Raw genomic sequence first — 18,999 nt, 5'->3', positions numbered from 1 at the left:
CAAGTGGATTGTAATTCCAAGGAAAATAATTGCAATTCAGCATTGGCACAAAAGACGTGTGAATGATTGTTATCATCATGCAAGGAAAAGGTGAAATGATAAATTAAATTTCTTTTGAATCTGCTTATCCTTTAAAAACAAAAACAATTCCATAAATCTTAGCCGTCGTGTAGTTCCATTCACTAGACAGGACTCAAGGTGAATTTTTGAAAGACCCACGTGTTATATCAAAATGTATTTTCATTTTAAAAGTGGTATCTGAAGCTACATGAGATTAATGAAATCTCAGTATAACGGGCAGTGTTGTATGATACACTGCTGTTACGCATTCTGTCCTGTCCCGTCGGTGTGATGAGAGGAGATTAAAAGTGCTGAAACCAAGCTCTTTTGCATTGTGGTTAAGATGCTCGCTTGCAGTTCACAGGGTCGTTGGTTCATGCACAGCCTCGGCCCTGTTACATCAGTTTGCATTTTCTTGCACTTCTCTACTCATGACCCAGGAAGTGAAACATCGACCAACTTCCTGAGAGTAAGTAGTACCAGAAAATTTGGGAAATTAAATTTCAACTTTAATTTCAATTTATTGTATTTATATAACGCCTCTCATACCACAGTATCTCAAAGAAGTATGCAATATCATGAACTAGTAAACATTACAAAGCAACAATGCATAATTTAGAAAATTGTGCATGTCTTTCAGAACTGCACACTTGAGACCTACTGTATAGTCAATGGACGTGCACAGCTGGTCAGTAACGGCAGTAGTTAGTTCTTGAGTTTGCAGGAAGACGCCTGGTCTGAGCTTATCTACAGGTATCGCACACTATTTTATATCTACTAGGCTTTTGTTCCATTGCAACATTTGCATTGCACGCTATTTCATATCTACTAGGCTTTTGTTCCAAAGCATTTGGTTTTCTAAAACAACACTGGTGAAAGGTTCTCATTTGTTTAATGTGATGAGTGCTTTTCCTGCCAGTCTATTATCACACCTGGTTTAGCACTCTTATTTAAACAGACCTGCTGTCAAAACAGCAAGCTCATAGACATAGCTCCCAGGGGAGGAAAAATGCTGACAGAAAAGGTTAAAGCTTCACAGGTAAACATAGTAACAATGTATAACTAGACCTGTTTATAGCTACCAGACTTGTTAAGACCAACAAGGCTGGTATGATCATTATTAACACTTTGGAGCCTGAAGAACTACCTTGGATTTTCTCGGATGCAGAGACACTACTGCACTGTTTATTTGAAATATACAAGTTCAGTAGTAGTACCCAAAGTTACAGAAGAGCTTGGTTTGAGTTTTTCCTTTGTCTGTCTACAATATCTCTTCTTGGTGACTGCTTTTATTCCATAACTACTTTGAACTAAATAATTTCATTACCCTAAATCCATCTTCTGTGGATTGAAAGAAAAGAGATTTTTTGTTTTGTTTTATTATTTACTTTTAACAAGTGGACCCCATTTTGACAGCTTGGCGCGTGGAAGTTCTGCAGTGTAATTTTGGGTGTGTCTCTTACTGTGCTGTTAAGAAGGGAAGAGTGTGGGGGCATTCTCAGTGACTTCTCACTAGTGGTATGCCCTGTCTTTGTTTTAAGTGCTGTGGGACTGAGTTTAATCACTCTGGTCCCAACAGGACTAATCTTCTTGACAGGTACCCAGTCGACCTCCAGAGCACTCCTTTACTCATTAGAGACTTGTGTCAAGGCTGAGTGAATCCCACCTGGGGATATATACCAAAACCTTCAGATTCTTCAGACATGAGTCACACCTGCTTTACATCTAAAAACATCACGTTTCTAATTGTGAAGAACCTGCTAAAGGCTTATAACACCATCCTCTAATGGGACTTGACACCTATCAAAGCACTTCCAAGAAAGTGCTTTAAAAGCCAGACCCGTAGTTGTATTCTAACCCACAACCCTAACTCTAACCCTTAACATCAGCTACATCCAAACAGCTCCACATTTAAGGGAGCTGGCCCTGTCTAAGTCGGCTGCATCACTGTTTTATCAAATATGCAATACAGTGACTATGGCTGACAGTCTGTGTATTTACTGCGTACCCAAATCCACTACACTGCTCCCTCATTAGTATTCACCAAATCTGGTTAATTCAAGGTTAAAACCATGTACTGTACTTTGCTGCGTAAAAGGATCATTCACAAAATCACTGCCATTAATACAAGGAATTAGAACAGTACAACGCCATTTTTAAAAATTGCTAATCACGAGAAAGGCCAGGCAACCACGACTGACACGTTTATGAGAGCCCACATCCTCCCTGCTCCATTATTGCTTCCTTTGGGAAAGAATGGTCAGCCTATTTAAATAAACAAACAATAATAATGTTTGTAAATGAAGAGCCATGTTGTACAGGAAGTGTCCAATAAACACTCAGGCAGCGAATGGAAAAGCCCTTTATGTTATACATTGTGGGTGATTTACCACAAGAAAGAGTTTTACTTTTTGTAAAACTGTACACATATTTACAGTAAACTCAATATCTTTTAGTGTGGGATTATTGGATCCAAAGACCCACAAATAAAAATGTCAAATTTGATAAAACATAGTGCAGTACAAGTATGCACTGAGTTTGGCCATTAAAGTTCTTTTTAAAATCACTTTTTTCACAATTCAGCAAATTTGACTTAAACTGATGAGCAAAAAATTGGGTGATCTAAAATTGTAAACGTATACGATTTTGTGGGTGGACTACGGTTTGTCTTATTCTTAGTGATTTCTGCAGTTGTCAATCACAGCATTGACAGCATACCATTTTCTAGCGTTAAACAGGTATGCATGCCACATTCTGATGATGTAACGCTTTCTGGCCCAACACAGGTCTTATTGGCACAATGTTCCAATAAGGATTTTGTAGCGACCTAGAAGAAATCACACCAGCCTTTGAGTGTGTAGATGTAACAGCAAAGTTTATTGTAAAGAATTCTGGAGAGAAGTAATACAGGCAGTCTGCAGTTAGTTCTCTGACACGTAATCACAAGTTACAACCTTTTATAGCAGTGCACAGATGGGATAACAACCAGTGCACAGCCTAGTATGTCATTATTGGAGATAAGGCGGATTTATATAATTGACATCCAACTTGCATGCTCTGATTCTCAGCATCCGCACACTCAATCAGGAACTGTTTGATGCAGCTGATCAGATATGAAGGCTAAACTGAAAGTTATTAAGTGTTAGAAAATGGATAGGATATTTAATGTAACCTGATTGGTCAATCAGGCAGGCTTAAACCATGATTAAGCCCGCCCAAATGTTAATATTCACACTTTGTTTATTCACCGTTCCAAATCAAATTTCATTTTTGAATTGGGTTTAACATATCCATATTCTAATAGCATTTGAGCCCTCAGGAGCGATCTTAATCATTTGGTAATGCCCTTCTCGTTACGTTAATGTAACGCACGGTCGTAACATAATGGCGCAAGGCAGGCATTACCACACTATTAAGCCCGCTCCTGAGGGCTCAAATGCTTAAAAAGACCCATCGCCTATATGCTGGGATTATTCTTCCAAATTTATATTTCATTCTGTGCTTACATACCGTATATATTAGAAGAAGATAACCAGGTAGAATAACCTAGGACATTCAACAGTAAAAAATAAGAACATTTGATCCCACACCTGTTTTGTTGGGCTCTGATCCAATGTTATCCCACCTCCGTGGATCCATACTGTTGTTCCAAAAATAATAGTTACACTCATTATTTTTGGGATCAATATATAACATCACTTCACATGAATTATACCTTCCTTCTGTACTTTAAACACAGTGTTTTTACATGTTTTGATTAAACACAAATCTCTGTTGCATCACTGCTATGAATTGCCTTGCAACAGCAAATGGCAGACAAACAGGAACAGGTCTGATAATCTACTGATAGACAGGAACTCTCTCTCAATGTGACACAACCTTCCCCAGTGATATAAACCATCATCTGTATCCCAATAGATGTTTTCCCCTGACGAGGAAGTAATACAAAGTAAAGACCAAGACATGGTTGAAAGACAACCAGGTTTTGCAGACGCACTTCTCATTTTATATATGCAACAGAAGCATGGTGCATGTGCAAAGTGCACAGATTTAATTCTTAATAATAATTTGTGCTGCTTGTTTATGTTACAAGGTGAAGGCTAGGTGCCAACCAACCGCCATGCACACCAGAAATGACAATCTTTCTAAGAAGTGAAAGAGCTTGTAATGAATACCCCACTACAGCGTATCTGTTAAGAATCAGCTTCTGGCCTCTTCTAACTGGCCAGGTCAGAATCTGCAACAACAGTGCATCATCACACACACTGCCAGTTACAATTAATGTGTTTATTTCATTTATTTATTTATTTTAATTTAGTCGTCGCAGATGTTTTTTTTAACCCGGGTTTTTCCCCAATTTGGAATGCCCAATTGTTATTTGTATCCTGGTTCACCACTGCAACCCCCTGGCGACTCGGGAAATGGAGGCTGGACCACGCGTCCTCTGAAATGTGTTCCCTCCGGTCCATTATTTTTCAGAGGCACAGTAGGGCCACCAGACCTATAGTGCCAGAGGACAATACAGATCTGATGGTTCTACTGCAGAACCTCATGTGCCCTATCAGCTAGAGGGGTCGCTGGATTCCCCTGCCGACCTAAGCCCTCCCTACCTGGGTGGCGCTCGGCCAATTGTGCGCCGACCCCTAGGAACCTCAGGTCATGGTCCTTTCCTGGATGCCCCACTCAGGAGCCCATAATGTATTCTTTTTTTATATTTTAAACTTTTTGGTTCATTCACATATCCTGTTGAAAACAAGTGGCTCAGGAGGAAACCTGTACCAAATATAAATTCATAATATCATTATGTTAACAAAAAAATAACGCAAAGAATGCATTTTGGATTTCAAAAGAACAATCTTTTGTTGTACATGTGAAAGCTGGAGCACAGTGGCACAAACTATACTACCATCTAGTCAGGCATGGTGCCATCTCGTCTCATGTAGCTTCCCCTGAAGTTTCATTCAATTAGACTGCCATAGTGAAGAAAAGGGCTAAACTTTCAATTCAATTGAACTTGTTTTATTTGCAAATCTATATTATTGAAGTGTTTATCCAAGTAATACTGATTATATGGAGAGTTTCACAACTTTCAAGGGTTCCATTGACAATTCGACAGAACACTGTCCACAGGCACTCCCTGTGTGAAAACAAAATTAAGACAACCTTTATATCAAAGGCCTTCAATAAGTCATTTCTATCAGGTAGTTTTTTTTGTCCTGTTTTAAAGAACAAAATCTTTCCTCCTTTCCACTGACATTTTGATGCCAGATTGGTGAGACTTAGCAACAAAGCACGGATAGCCCTGGAAGAACTAGCCTCTTAGGGGCTCTCTAAGGTGTGTGGGAGCATATCGGCATCCATTCTCATCCAATCCAATTTTATAAAGTACTAAAATGGAATAAGATGTGGTTAAGTCAAGTCTAGTTTTATTGTAATGGTAGTTTTTTAAAAAAAATGTCCCTGATTCTCATACATTTAAGCACATACAAAGTAATTCCAGTAAATCTTACTTAATTTGAATTACCCTTCCTTAATGTTATGGTAAATGGTAAACGTGTATTTGATTTTTTTTAATATTCTTTTTTTCAAAGCATTGACTTATGAAAGTCACATGATGAAGGCATACACATTGAAAACAAACAATGGTTTGTTTCTCAGAAAGAAGAGCCAAAGCGCAGAGGAGTTGATTCAAGGAGTTGGAGTATGCTTGATTCAAGGAATTGGAGTACGCCTGATTCAGGGAATTGGAGTACGCCTGATTCAGGGAATTGGAGTACGCCTGATTCAGGGAATTGGAGTACGCCTGATTCAGGGAGTTGGAGTACGCCTGATTCAGGGAGTTGGAGTACGCCTGATTCAGGGAATTGGAGTACGCCTGATTCAAGGAGTTGGAGTACGCCTGATTCAGGGAATTGGAGTACGCTTTGGTTATCCTTCTCAGTAACTAAGAACTACAAAGCCTTAATTGCAACAAAAGAAAAACCGTTTAAAAATCAAATACACAAGTCGATTTGCTAGTTTGTCTTTCTATTGTGCTATTGTTCAGTTGTAAAGGATTTCAGAGCTACCCAAGGGAATATTCAATGTTTCTCTCATTTCTTCTGTCAAGGTCTGAACCCAATCGTTATAAGACCAGGTTCAGAAGTATTGGTAATAAATTGTCATACAGATTTAAAGTGAACATATACAGTGCCTATAGAAAGTCTACACCCCCTTTTAAAATGTTAACCTTTTGTTGCAAGCTAGCCTGGAATTAAAATACATTAAAATATATATGTTTCATTTATCTACACATCCTATCCCACAACTTCCAAGTGAAAAAAATATTTCAAATTTGTAAAAAATTAATTAAAAATAAAAACTGAAACAGCAACCCCCCTAGTAATAGCAATCCTAAATTAGTTCAGGTGTAACCAATCATCTTCAAAATCACACACTAAGTTAAGTGGCCTCCACTGGTGTTAAATTGTAGTGATTCACATTATTTCAGGATAAACTCAGCAGTTCCTGTAGTATTCCTCTGCTGGGTAGTACATTTCAAAGCAAAGACTCAACCATGAGCACCAAGGTGCAAAGTTGTTTAAAGGCACAGATCTGGTGATGGGTATAAAAAAATATCAAAAGCCTTGAATATCCCTTGGAGCACTGTCAAGATGATTATTAAGAAATGGAAGGTGTTTGGCACCACCTAGACCCTGCCTAGATCAGACCGTCCCTCCAAACAAGAAGCAAGAAGGAGACTGATCAGAGAGGCTACCAAGAGGCCAATGGCAACTTTACAAGAGCTACAGGCTTTTATGGCCAAGACTGTTCAAAGTGTGCATGTGACAACAATATCCCAAGCACTCCACAAATCTGGCCCATGTGGCAAAAAGTTTTGTGGTCTGACAAAACTAAAATGTAACTTTCTGACCTAAATTCAAAGCGTTATGTTTGCCACAAACCTAACAGCGCATCACCCAAAGAACACCATCCCTACTGTGAAGCATGGTGGTGGCAGCATCATGTTATGGGGATGTTTCTCATCGGCAGGGACTGGGGCACTTGTCAGGATAGAAGGGAAAATGAATGGAGCAAAGTACAGAGAAGTCCCTGAGGAAAACCTGCTGCCCTCTGCAAGAAAGCTGAAACTGGGACGGAAGTTCACCTTTCAGCATGACCACGACCCAAAGCACACAGCCAAAGCTACACTGGAGTGGCTAAGGAACAAAACTGTAAATGTCCTTGAGTGGCCCAGTCAGAGCCCCGACCTAAATCCAATAGAAAATTTGTGGCATTACTTGAAGATTGCTGTCCATCAACGCTCCCCAAGGAACTTTACAGAGCTTGAACAGTTTTGTAAAGAAGAATGGTTAAATATTGCCAAATCTAGGTGTGCAAAGTTGGTAGAGACCTATCCCAGACTCAGTGTGGAGACTTATCCAGTTATGATCTTTCAGTTTTGTATTTTTAATATATCATTTTTTTCTCTATAAAAACTTTTTTCCCTTTAACAGTGTGGAGTATGATGTGTAGATATGTGGAAAACAATCCTCATTTAAATGCATGAAACTCTGAGGCACTGACACAACAAAATGTGAAAAAAGTTCAAGGGGGTGTAGACTTTCTATAGGCACCGTACATGAGGCCTCCTGTGCAGCTACCTATTTGTATGCTTTCAGGTCAATGTTTTCCCATCATGTTTATTTGTTAAACACTTTCTAAAAAGATGCATTTAACAGTAAAAGTGTATTTGTTGCTTTTTTTTATTTACTGTATATGCTATAGCAAACTTTAAGAGCTGAGCATAGCAATTTAAATGCAATACATATAAGAGAGGAACTCTCATTCTGAATCAGGTCTGCCCTGCTTCACAGCTGTATCCTGTCAATAACCATCTCCTTGCATCCCCTGTAGGCTTCACAATGCAAAGGCTGCTTGTGGACTCACTGAGGTACTTTGTATGTTGGCAAGCTTGTTTCCACACCGATTTTTACAAAATTGTTCAAACTTTCTACAGCAATAAAAACAAAATGAAATAAATTTTCTGCTGTTGTATTTTTAAACCACTGTCATAGCATTGCAGTAACACAAATCTCTATAACAATAATGGTCCTGAAATATGACTGATCCCTGCATAGCAAAATATGTGAAAACTCACTCCAGCTCGATATGTAACTGATGATATGACATATTTACCTTGAAAGACACACCAAAAAGCACAATGATTAAGCTACTCAGACTCAATCAGGGATTGGAAGTTTATGGGTTTTTCCCCACATGCAATGTACATTATTTCTTCTGAATTCCTTGTTTTACATTGACCATGGCAAAGGAATATTTAGCATTTTCCCAGACTGAGCCTAGTTTGATACTGAGAGTGTTGGTGGCCTCAGCCTTGTTTTTAGAGTACAGGCTCATAGTCTCAAGTGCTTGATGATTTATATTTAATAAAAGCACTATTATGAGGTGAATCCATTTCATTGTACAGTATTTCATATATTTCATTGATTAAACAGTTAAATATATTATTTTTGTACAGTGTAAAAGGTATTTGTGCATTAAATGGGTCCTGACATTGTGTGGGACAGCAGTAGGTTTAAAAGTAAGTTTTACTGTTATTTGCACATGCTGTTAAGTACAACTTAACAGCATGTGCAATTCCATAACATCACCACTGGGTGGTGCTGTTCATCTTTACTGGCACAAATCACTTCAGACAGTAGACATCAAATGGCATTTCTGGCTCTTCTTTTTTTTCTGTAGGTCAGATGTTATCAAACACTGGGAAAGTGCTGAAGATAACGCTGGCAGTATAACCCACATAACTGATCCAATTCTTTTTACCGATGCTTGTTCCCAGCAAGTAAAAAGTCGTTGTTAGGTGGACTCGATCTGCAACAATGCTTCAGCAAACTACTGCTTTCATTCAGCCTTCCACAGTAATCAACCAGGGCATACCAGGAGAAGATCCAATCATGCCGAATCCAGTCAGGCACACAGCTCCCAACAGAGTGGCTGTACTGTGTAAATTCCTTACAGCATCAGTGTGCTGTTAGCAAGCAAAAAAGCAGGTGATCTTAGGCAGAATGTTGCCGGCACACAAGTAAGAATATGGATTTAACAATATTACCGTGAGAATGGGCTAGTGGAACCATGAAACAACATGTTCGTGGGGGATATGTCACTCTAGAAATAAGGCTACATGTAACCCATTTTATAGTGTTAAAAAAGAGGTTACATTGAAATTGAGCATGACAGCAGTGAAAAAAATTGTGTAACAAGTCTCTCTTACGAGAAAACATAGCCAGTGACTGTGCCCCAGAGCGTTGCCTCTGGTATGGAAACTATTAAATATAAGTGTATACATTTGTTGCTATAAGTTTTCCAAGGTTTTATAGCGTCGTTACTGTTCCTTACCCTCCAGTGCTGTTCAACCACTGTCAATCTCTTCTGCTTACAGCAGGTAATGTAAGCTGCAGTAGGGCTACAGAAACAAAAGGGGACACTGTACAGGGGGGAATTCACAAAGCCATTTACTCCAACGCTGATTGAAACAAAACGACTGAGGGACTTCATTCAAGTGCTCTTGTACAAAATGGACACTTTCATCTGCAGAGAAAGCCAGCTGTTTTTAAATTTTTTTAATTTCGTTTACAATAATGTAGAAATGGTGGTGTGAAGCATCCCTGGAGTTTTTAAAGAGCGACGCTAATCTGATCCTCTGCTGTTTAGATCATTAAAATCAAAGCGTGTACTCTGTATCTAAACTTGTGCACATTAAAGCAGGAGAGACACATACAAATATGTCCACACACAACAAAGTTCAATGTAAAACAGGGCAGCACCTGGTTTATTATTCCGCAGTTCCAAAAGCAGGTCAGTAAACAGGCAAGGGTCAGGAACATGTGGCAGGTTATCCACACAAACAGGGTCAGGCCACAAATCAGGTAATCGGAACATTCCAGGTCAAAACTCACACGTATCAGTTACTCAGTCTCACGCACGTTTTTCTCTCTCTCTCTACTTCTTGCAGAACAATGCTGTCTGTCTCCTACTCCTTCACTATCTGAATGGGGCTGTCCCTTTTTATTATACAAATGCCCCATCATTGTGTCATTGTGACATCATTTCCTAAGCTGGGCTGAGCTGAGTTGGGGATGGAGGGGGTGATGCTGGGACGCCAGAATCACTGTTGAGCCCTCTTGAGGTGTCGTGGGCTAGTCAACGAAACACTGAGGATGGAAGGTGCCCACTTGAAGACCCCAGAGATGTACCCTACTTAGCTCAATTCAGACAGTTGTCATGCTGTTGCGCTGGGGAGACCGCACTGGGTTGATCCCTGGAGCCAGCATTGCAGCCGTTGTGTGTGCTGATGCGCTGGGGAGGCAAAATGAGCTGATCCCTGGAGCCAGCATTACACTTCAGCAATCAACACCAGGCAGAAGGATATCTAAATCATCAGATGGAAAACAACGCAAATGGATGGTGATGCAGATGGATCACATTAGTTTACTGCAAAGCTACTTCTTAGCTGGTGCTTATCTTGGCTAGTTCAAATCAACATGAAGTTCAACATCTACTCCCATGTAATGGAAATCATGGGGCTGCCTGGGAAATGCAGTCTCCCTGGGTCGGCCATTTTGTTTCTGGTAATGTGAGGCCATAGTTTGCCAACAAACTTGCCCTCACATACCTCCAATTAATGACCCTAACCCTTGTATATATACGTATGTGTGTGTGTGTGTGTTTGTTTGTGTTTTGTTTGCATGTAGGCACGCGGTTGTTGTCAGGAGTTTGCACGCCCAGGTGTGTGTAGTTTTAGCGGCGGTTGTATGTTGTCTTTATGTTTTACTTACTTTTTCAATTGGACCTGGGATCACTTACTGTTGTGTAATTTATAATTCACATAAATGATAAATTACAATTTGATCATTTTCCTTGTTTTATTTTGTCATGCTTCCTATTTCAGCCTGGGGGGGGGGGGATATAAAAAAGCAATTGTTTGATTTGCTCTAGTTTCAATTTGGTTAATTAAAACTAATATACAGTATACATGCTTATTTTGCTGTGTATGCTAATTTTTTGTTGTTACGATTGTACGGTACAACGTTAATTGAATACAATAACAGTGTAACTGTTATAAAGAGGGGGAGGGGGAGAAAAGGGGAAAACTGCTGTGATTGTAATTCTATTTTTTGCTGTGCTGGACTGCGTGGGTCTGATTTTATTTTACTAATTTGCTTAATTTTACTAATATTTTATTTTTTTATTTTTATTATTATTATTATTATTATTATTATTATTATTATTATTATTATTATTATATTATTATTATTATTATTATTAACACTCTAACTAAGCTGCATCTACAGCATCTACCGACTGGCCTTTAATCTCTATGCAGTGATAACTATTGCTATTACAGTTATTAGTGTTATTGTGTTATTGTGTTTTTTGTTTCTTTTTTTGTTTTCTCTGGATTTTGGTCAGTTCTTAGTTGTCAGACTTAGTCTAATAAGGGTACTGTAGCACTATTACTTAGACAGAACTACTGTACGACTTCCTGCTGACATGCATACTTTGCAATCTGTTTTTGATATAACCTTTTCCAGCTTTACTGGGTTTGTTTTCTGGGTTTGCAAACCATGGGCCAAATATTCAAACGCCTTGTATGTGTCTCAAGGGGAGTTGTAGAGATTTTTTTCCGCAAGTCCTTTTGGCGGAAAAAGTTGCACTTTTGAGTGAGGTTCAAAAAACAGGTTTGCGAGTTGTTCTCTTGCAAGTGCTTTCCCCTCAAATTTGAGGAGGTGGCATAAATAATCCTGCAAGTTCACCACCACGAGCTAAATTCAAAAGTTAATTTGCTAGCAAATCACTATGTTGCAAGGAAATCACTTAAGACTGGATACACTCCTCTTAATTATTTCGCAGGAAGTATTTCAGGACAATCTTTGTTTCCAGTTAAAGACTGAACATGGCTGCTAAACAGCTATATTTTCAAATGCTAGCAGAGCAATAGAAAAAGAGGAAATATCTGTTTTAGTACAAAATGGATTGATTTAGCTCATTCTCACTCTCTTAGACCTCTCTCTGTCACTGTGCACACACACACTACAGTGCCCAGGCTGCGGTTTAACTAGAGCCGGGTCTGGCCACACACACCCACCCCCCACCCCCCTTTTTCCACACCAATTGCAGAGCAGCACACCGACTCTGGGCGGGACGCACTCAGCCTAGTAGGTGGCAAAGAGCAAACCTAGCTGGAAGCAGGCAAGTAATCACATCACACACACATACTGTACAGCAACACACAGAATACAACTACAGTCTCTGTCCCCCCGCAAGTTCAAGGTAGCACAAAGTCCCACTCCACGGCAATACGAGACCCGACGCTACACTACCCCGGGTGTGATCTTACCAGGAGTCCGGTGGTGGTCTGCGGGCTAATAACGTTACTAGTAGTCGGGGGTTGATTTGAGGCCGATGCAATGCGTTAGACCGAGTAGTTGGGCCAGGACGATGCTGTGAACGTGGGGCTGTAAAGGTACAAGGTAGTAAGGAACAGCTCCCCTCCTGCTCATGCTGACTGGTTGCCTAAGTATGGTTCCAAACGGTCCCGATGCAGCAACACTTTTCAACTGGGGAAAGGAAGTTGGACCCAATAGACAACCTCACCAACCCACTCCAAGCTCAGACAAGGGTCGACCCAGGGGCTGTCGTGTTTGGGACAGTTCTCCTCTTGGGAACGAAGACCCACACTTTTTCTTCGGGCTGGAAGGCTCTCCCTTTCCCCCACATATCATAATTGTGCTTCAGGCGTTACTGGTGGTGCACAGGTCACAGCGATGGCAGTAGTCCTCCACATCTCTGCAGTGTCCCATGCCAGGGGTGCTATGTATGATTCTGTGGTCCGAGGAAACAAAAATTGAACTGTTTGGCCTAAATTCAAAGCAATATGTCTGGCGCAAACCCAACACAGCACATCACCTAGGTAACACCATCCCTACTCTGAAGCATGGTGGTTCTGAAGCAGGGATGCTTTTCATGGGCAGGGACTGAGAAGCTTGTCAGGGTAGAGGGGAAAATGGATGGAGCTAAATAGACTGGTAGAGACTTACCCCAAAAGACTCACAGCTGTAATTGCTGCCAAAGGTGGTTCTACCAAGAATTGACTAGGGGGGTGAATATTTATCTAACAAAGACATTTCAGTTTTATTTTTTATTTTTCATTAACTGTTGTTTCACAATAAAAATTCTCTTACCTTTTTAAAGTGTTGAGTAGGTTGTGTAAATCAAAGAAAAAAAATCCCTTTTAAATGCATCAAGATTTCAGGTTGTAACACAACAAATTGTGAAAACTTACTATAGGTACTGTATATCGAGGGCCGTGATATAGCGAGAGATCCATAGAAAAACAAACAGACTAATAACAAATACTGTACAACCACTCCCTAGTTTTATCGGGGATGTCTGGGTCCAGTATCCTAAATTACTTAATTGGACCAATTGGTCTAATTAAGTAATTTAGAGCACAGTTTAGAGCATCCCTGGTCTATGAGCTCATGGGCTGCTTTTCAGCTGAAGTTGTCTGCCATAGACACATGTAATGTAGGCTAGATTAGCCAATGCGATTTTATATTAGTAAACGCCAGCACCACCTATGGCACAGGAGTGTTTGGCCAACAAAACATTTATTTGAAAATTGTGCAGTCGGTGGAGGCTGAAAAAGGGATTGGTTACAACGAAAACAGGTGAAGCCTTAACCCATACATATAACAGCCCCGTGACCTGGGGGTCGTGATAGCTACAAAGCGGTCTCATTCAAAGGATTGAAGCTTCAGTTATGCTGTTTATTTTTAGTTTGTCGTTTAGAGTTTGGGGTTTTTTCCATCCACAGCTGTTGCAGCCGAAACACAGAGCTATTGACTTTTTTCACCTTTTTCCATAAGCAGGTCCACTGAGTGGAGGCAGATGAAGCTTTCTCTAGCTGCCTCGACCATTCAGACAGGACAGGGAATTAATGGTAGTGTGGTTTGATAGCCAGGGACTATTAAGGAAGCCATTCTTCATGTGTCATTACTTTACAAACAGCGACTGTCTCTTTCAGCGTAATGGCTTTGTAATGAGTTTGTTTCCTTTGCGATACAAACATAATTTACCACTCCATTGTGATTCTAATCTCTGTCAGTGGTACTGGCCATTTTAAAACAATTCCCCATTATCTGGGCATTAAATGGAGCCACCTGACCGCTTGCCTTGCCTTTCGGTCACCCACAAAAGCTTTTCTTTTGCTCACTTCTCTTTTTGTCTTAATTTTTGTTTCCTTTCCAGTGTTGCACAGAGTGTTGTGACCATTCCCTCAGAAACACTTTTTTGTTGTTTCAAACACGGCAAGCTTCAGGAATTGATGCGGCTTTCTTCAGCAGTGCCATGCCTGACCAAGCAGGTGCAGCCTGAGTCATAATTACAGCTTTGTGCTTTAGGTGACTCAGGTCCCTTTTTTTTCAGATGCACAACTGTAACAAAGCTGGATTCGCAAGCAAGAGCCCTACATTTGTAGCACAGTACCACCAGCAGCTGACTAGCTGTGCAATCCAGTTTGATTTATATTAACCCCTGGGGTCACTACTTTCATACAGGCTCTCAGATCTGGATTGGTTCTTGAAGATACAGAAAGACAGAGTCTCTTCTATCTGTCTATGCAGATTGTGAGATCTGTCTATGCAGATTGCGAGTGGTTAAAAGGAATTTGTGTTTGTAAGTGCTGCTTTCTTCTTTCTTTTCATATTGCTGGTCTGAACTCTGTTCAACCCTAGATGTCCACGGATATGCCCATTGAGTTGCATTGCAAGTGATTTACGTCAGCACCTGGGCCTGTATGGGTGGTGATGGTACAAGCAGCAAGGGCTATGGCATGACAAAACGTTGACTGTGAAAGTTCCAGCTGGACTAAAGACTGTACCTCTGTATGGGACACACAATTTGAGAATTGATTCTGTCTAAACTATTTGAACAGAGGGTAAGTAGGAGGGTTAGTATCTATCTGAGGTGTTTTAGTTGCTATGTCCTAGATTTTCACTCTGCCTTCCTATCTGTGTACCTGATTCCAGACAATTGACTAAATCTGCTTTTCCACTTCCCAGTAATGCTGTTCCGAGGTACTTGCTGAGATGCATTGTTGTTGAGCACCGAGCTGTTGAGCCCAGTAACACTTACCACTGACAGTAAGACTAAAACTTCATTTATTTTAGAATGTTAAACTTATATTAGAATTGATTTTGAACCCTGGACATATGGTCTTGTTTTGAACCCTGTGTGCTCCTCACTCAACCTACCTTGAGAATGCTTTAATAACCATTCTCCATGAGACTTGAATGATCCTGCTTGCAGAGGGAGGGGAGGGGAGTCATTAAAAAAGTGTAGTCATGAAGAATGGGATTCAGAACAGGGCAATGGAAACATAGCTGAAGTGAATTGAGTTCTCTGAAATACAAAGTTACCTCAACAGAAATTGATGGAGGCATGTTGAATTTTTGTGAAGTGCATAATAGCTGCTGCGTTTATCTGATGTACTTAGGCCTTGTCATGCACCTACACTTTCTAAGGCTCTTCGAGATGCTTCACGGCATGAACAGTGCTATAGAAATGCAAAGATTATGCTGCTTGTGATCATTATTGTTACTATTACTGTATATCAAGGAAAAACAACCTTTTGTGTTAGACAGCATTATGTAATTTTACACCAGAAGTGGTATTCAGAGACTGCAAATGTCTACATCAAAAAAATTTTGCACTAAATTTCCCCCACTGTGGAATATGCCTGCTATTTCTTAGAGTGCTGTCGTTCTACCAATGTACTGCACACTTCTGTGTACATATCCTGCTAAGAACGCAGGCTTTTATAACCCTCTTAGCACTAAGATGCTCCTTTAACAGGTCAATTAAACCGCTGTGGACAAGGTCTGGAAAATGAGTAACATGTAGTTAAACATTTTCCTGCAGCAACAACTGTTTTTTTTTTTCTCACATGCCTAAAACTTTCTCACAGACTTTATCTGCAATACCAATAAACAGTATGTGCATTATTGAGATTCATATTTTCCCCCCAAAGGCTTTGCAAGGGATGTTTTTACAAAGAAACGGCACTGAATTAAACCAATTTCAATGGTATTTTCTTTTCTCGTGATCAAACTTGATCACCATGAAATGTCTTTTATAAAGTGAAGCCCAGTATGCAAGATAGAAAATTCATGGGAGCAAAGAAACCTGTTGCAGGAATTTCAAAATGTTTTCACTCTATAAGCTTTGAGTAAACTTCAAACTTCCAGCAACTCATTGTACAATCTCAAACACCTAGTCCATTGCAGCTTCTCTAGTGCACTAGAAGGAAGTGGTTGAATTGCAAGTGATTCCTGTCATCACATGGCCTGCATGAGCTGTTGCAATTGACATTCAACCCCTTCAAAGATATTGCAGTACCAATCATATTCACCATGGGGAGGAGCTGGGTTTGAATGTATTGAATTGCATGATTGTGAGTTGGAAAAATGTCCTAACATACTGAGATCCTTCAGTTTGGAACTAAGTTGTACTGTAGAAGCTGAATCCAGTTTCCAATTTTCATGGAGATCTTGATCTCACCCTCAAGAACAATAAAACGGGCTGTGTCTTCACATTCAGATTTAATTGACCAGCTGCTATTGGCTAGTGCCAGCTGCTGCTGGTTTGGCTTGGACTGTATTATCGTGTTGTCTTCCACAAAGCTGATAGTAACTTACCCCCAAAGGGACATTCTGCTGGTATACACACCTGTCTGAAACTAGCGAGATGCATACCAAGACTCTTGCCAGCCTTGCACTGTCAAACAGCTCTGCCTACCACATGTTAAACAGAACAATAGGAGGGAAATGTTCATTATACAATTACAACTACATCCATCTCTAGTTCTGATATGGGTTTCATGTCAACTGCTGATCCTGGAGTTACCAAACAATAAAAAACAGACTTTTTTTTATGCAAGAGTCACTTCAGGTAGCGAATAAGATATACCAAGTAATAAGGTGGACAAAGCTTTGACCCACTGTGACACTGGGCTCCTCAGGTTCATAACTCTTTATTTTACAAAACCTAGAGAACTCCTCCATTGGGAAGTTTCTTATCTTTGCTCTCTTCCTCCCAGCAAAGAGCCTTTCTGCGCCACTCCAGGTCACAAGGTAAATCCTGAACATACATTTCAGGAGGCCGTGTATTCTTCGAGTGACAGCTCACAATGATGCACATCTGGCAAGAGGGTTATGAGGCCAGTAAACCGGATGTAAATATCACGGTTCTCATAGCAACCAGCACTCCCATCAACATCAGACTCCAAAAATAATTAAGAACCTGCTAATCTGAAACAGACACCATCATTCTGATGTTCCTTGCGTCAATCTCAATGGAGAACTTGTTAGAAAAAAAAATGGCCAAAAATGAACGAATAATCACTGCCACCTGCGACTGTTTTTGAATTTTTATTTTTTTTTTAAAGTTATTTCATGAGAAATTTCTAAAACCTTGAAACAACCACCTTATTTGGTGGTGCAGTGTGGGTGGAAAGGGGCAGTTGACACAGCCATGATGTCTTTAATTGAATGCTTCAGGGACTTGTTTTCAATATCATTCTATTGAATCAAGCTAGGGCTCACTAATATGTACACACACTTTAACTAAGGAAGGGACTTTCAAAAAGAAACTCTTCAAAACATGTATTTTTACCTGACTGACAGACATATATAGTCGACAATGCGACCTCTGTGAATAAAAGAGTTACTGTAATTCTCATTAATTGGTTCTAGAAAGATTGCTATGTTTGGTTTGGAGTCACACATTTAAGTATGTTGGTAAATATAATACAATTGGCTTAAAAAAAAACCCCAAAAAACAAACAGAGAACCTATTGTAATCGATCCTAGCGGCTGGTAAGTTAAACATACTGGCATCAGCATAAGACACGTACTTGCCTCTCAAAGGCAGAGCTTGCTCTTTAGTTGAATGGTAAGATGTTTGTCTTTGAACTGTGTGGTTTGCGGTTTCAATGGGCTGAGATGCCAATTCATTACAGCATGTCAGTGAATTTAAGGGAAAGGATTTAAGTAATGCAGAGGGTACGTATAGCAAAATAAAACACAAGTGTAAGAAACTTGGAAACCTGGAGGTGCTTATATCTGGGGTTGATAATTGACCACTATTAGACTCTCTGGTGCTAAACTTTCAAAACAGTTCCCCTGTTATATCTCTCCAAACTATGCAAATAAACAGTTTATACGATAACATTAAAACACACTGGTAGAACTTCTCATCAGCGTGACTTGATTTGATTTTTTAAGGTTCTTTTTTTTGTACTTTTCTATATATTTTACAATCAAGTTTTTAAATGTACAGTTTATACCGCTTTCCATTTCCCACTACACCCTAAGAAACAACACTCCATTCCTGTCTTATTGTAGCTTTTAATGAATAATGATTCAGAGGTCAGATTTGAGTGTAAAAATCTCTAGGGTTGAGTGTTAGGATTTTAATGTCAGCTGTCTGGCATGTAAAGACTCCAGATACTGCTAATGATGTTTTCATAACCACTTTAGTGATTTAATATTCATTGCAGTAGAGGAGTTTAGTCCCTCTTCTCAGAGCTGTGGTTACCAAACCCTATACGGACCCAGTGTGAACACGGCCTCAGTCTCCACACAACCCTGGTCTTTTTAGCTGCTGTCAGTCCTGCCAGAACTGTTTTTTTTTTTTTTAAATCTAGGTTTCTTTTTTAAGCAATGTACACAGTAGGGGAACATTTTACATTAAGTGTTTCTATATACTGCATATTTACATAGTAGTTACTAAGTAAATACATGTGTACTTACACATAATTATGATAATTATGCATGGTTACAATGTACTTAATCTGTAAATGTGTTTGTATGATAT

Source organism: Polyodon spathula, chromosome 1 (genome assembly GCF_017654505.1).
Source record: "Polyodon spathula isolate WHYD16114869_AA chromosome 1, ASM1765450v1, whole genome shotgun sequence".
In the NCBI taxonomy this organism is placed as follows: domain Eukaryota; kingdom Metazoa; phylum Chordata; class Actinopteri; order Acipenseriformes; family Polyodontidae; genus Polyodon; species Polyodon spathula.
This window is presented reverse-complemented; position numbering follows the sequence as displayed.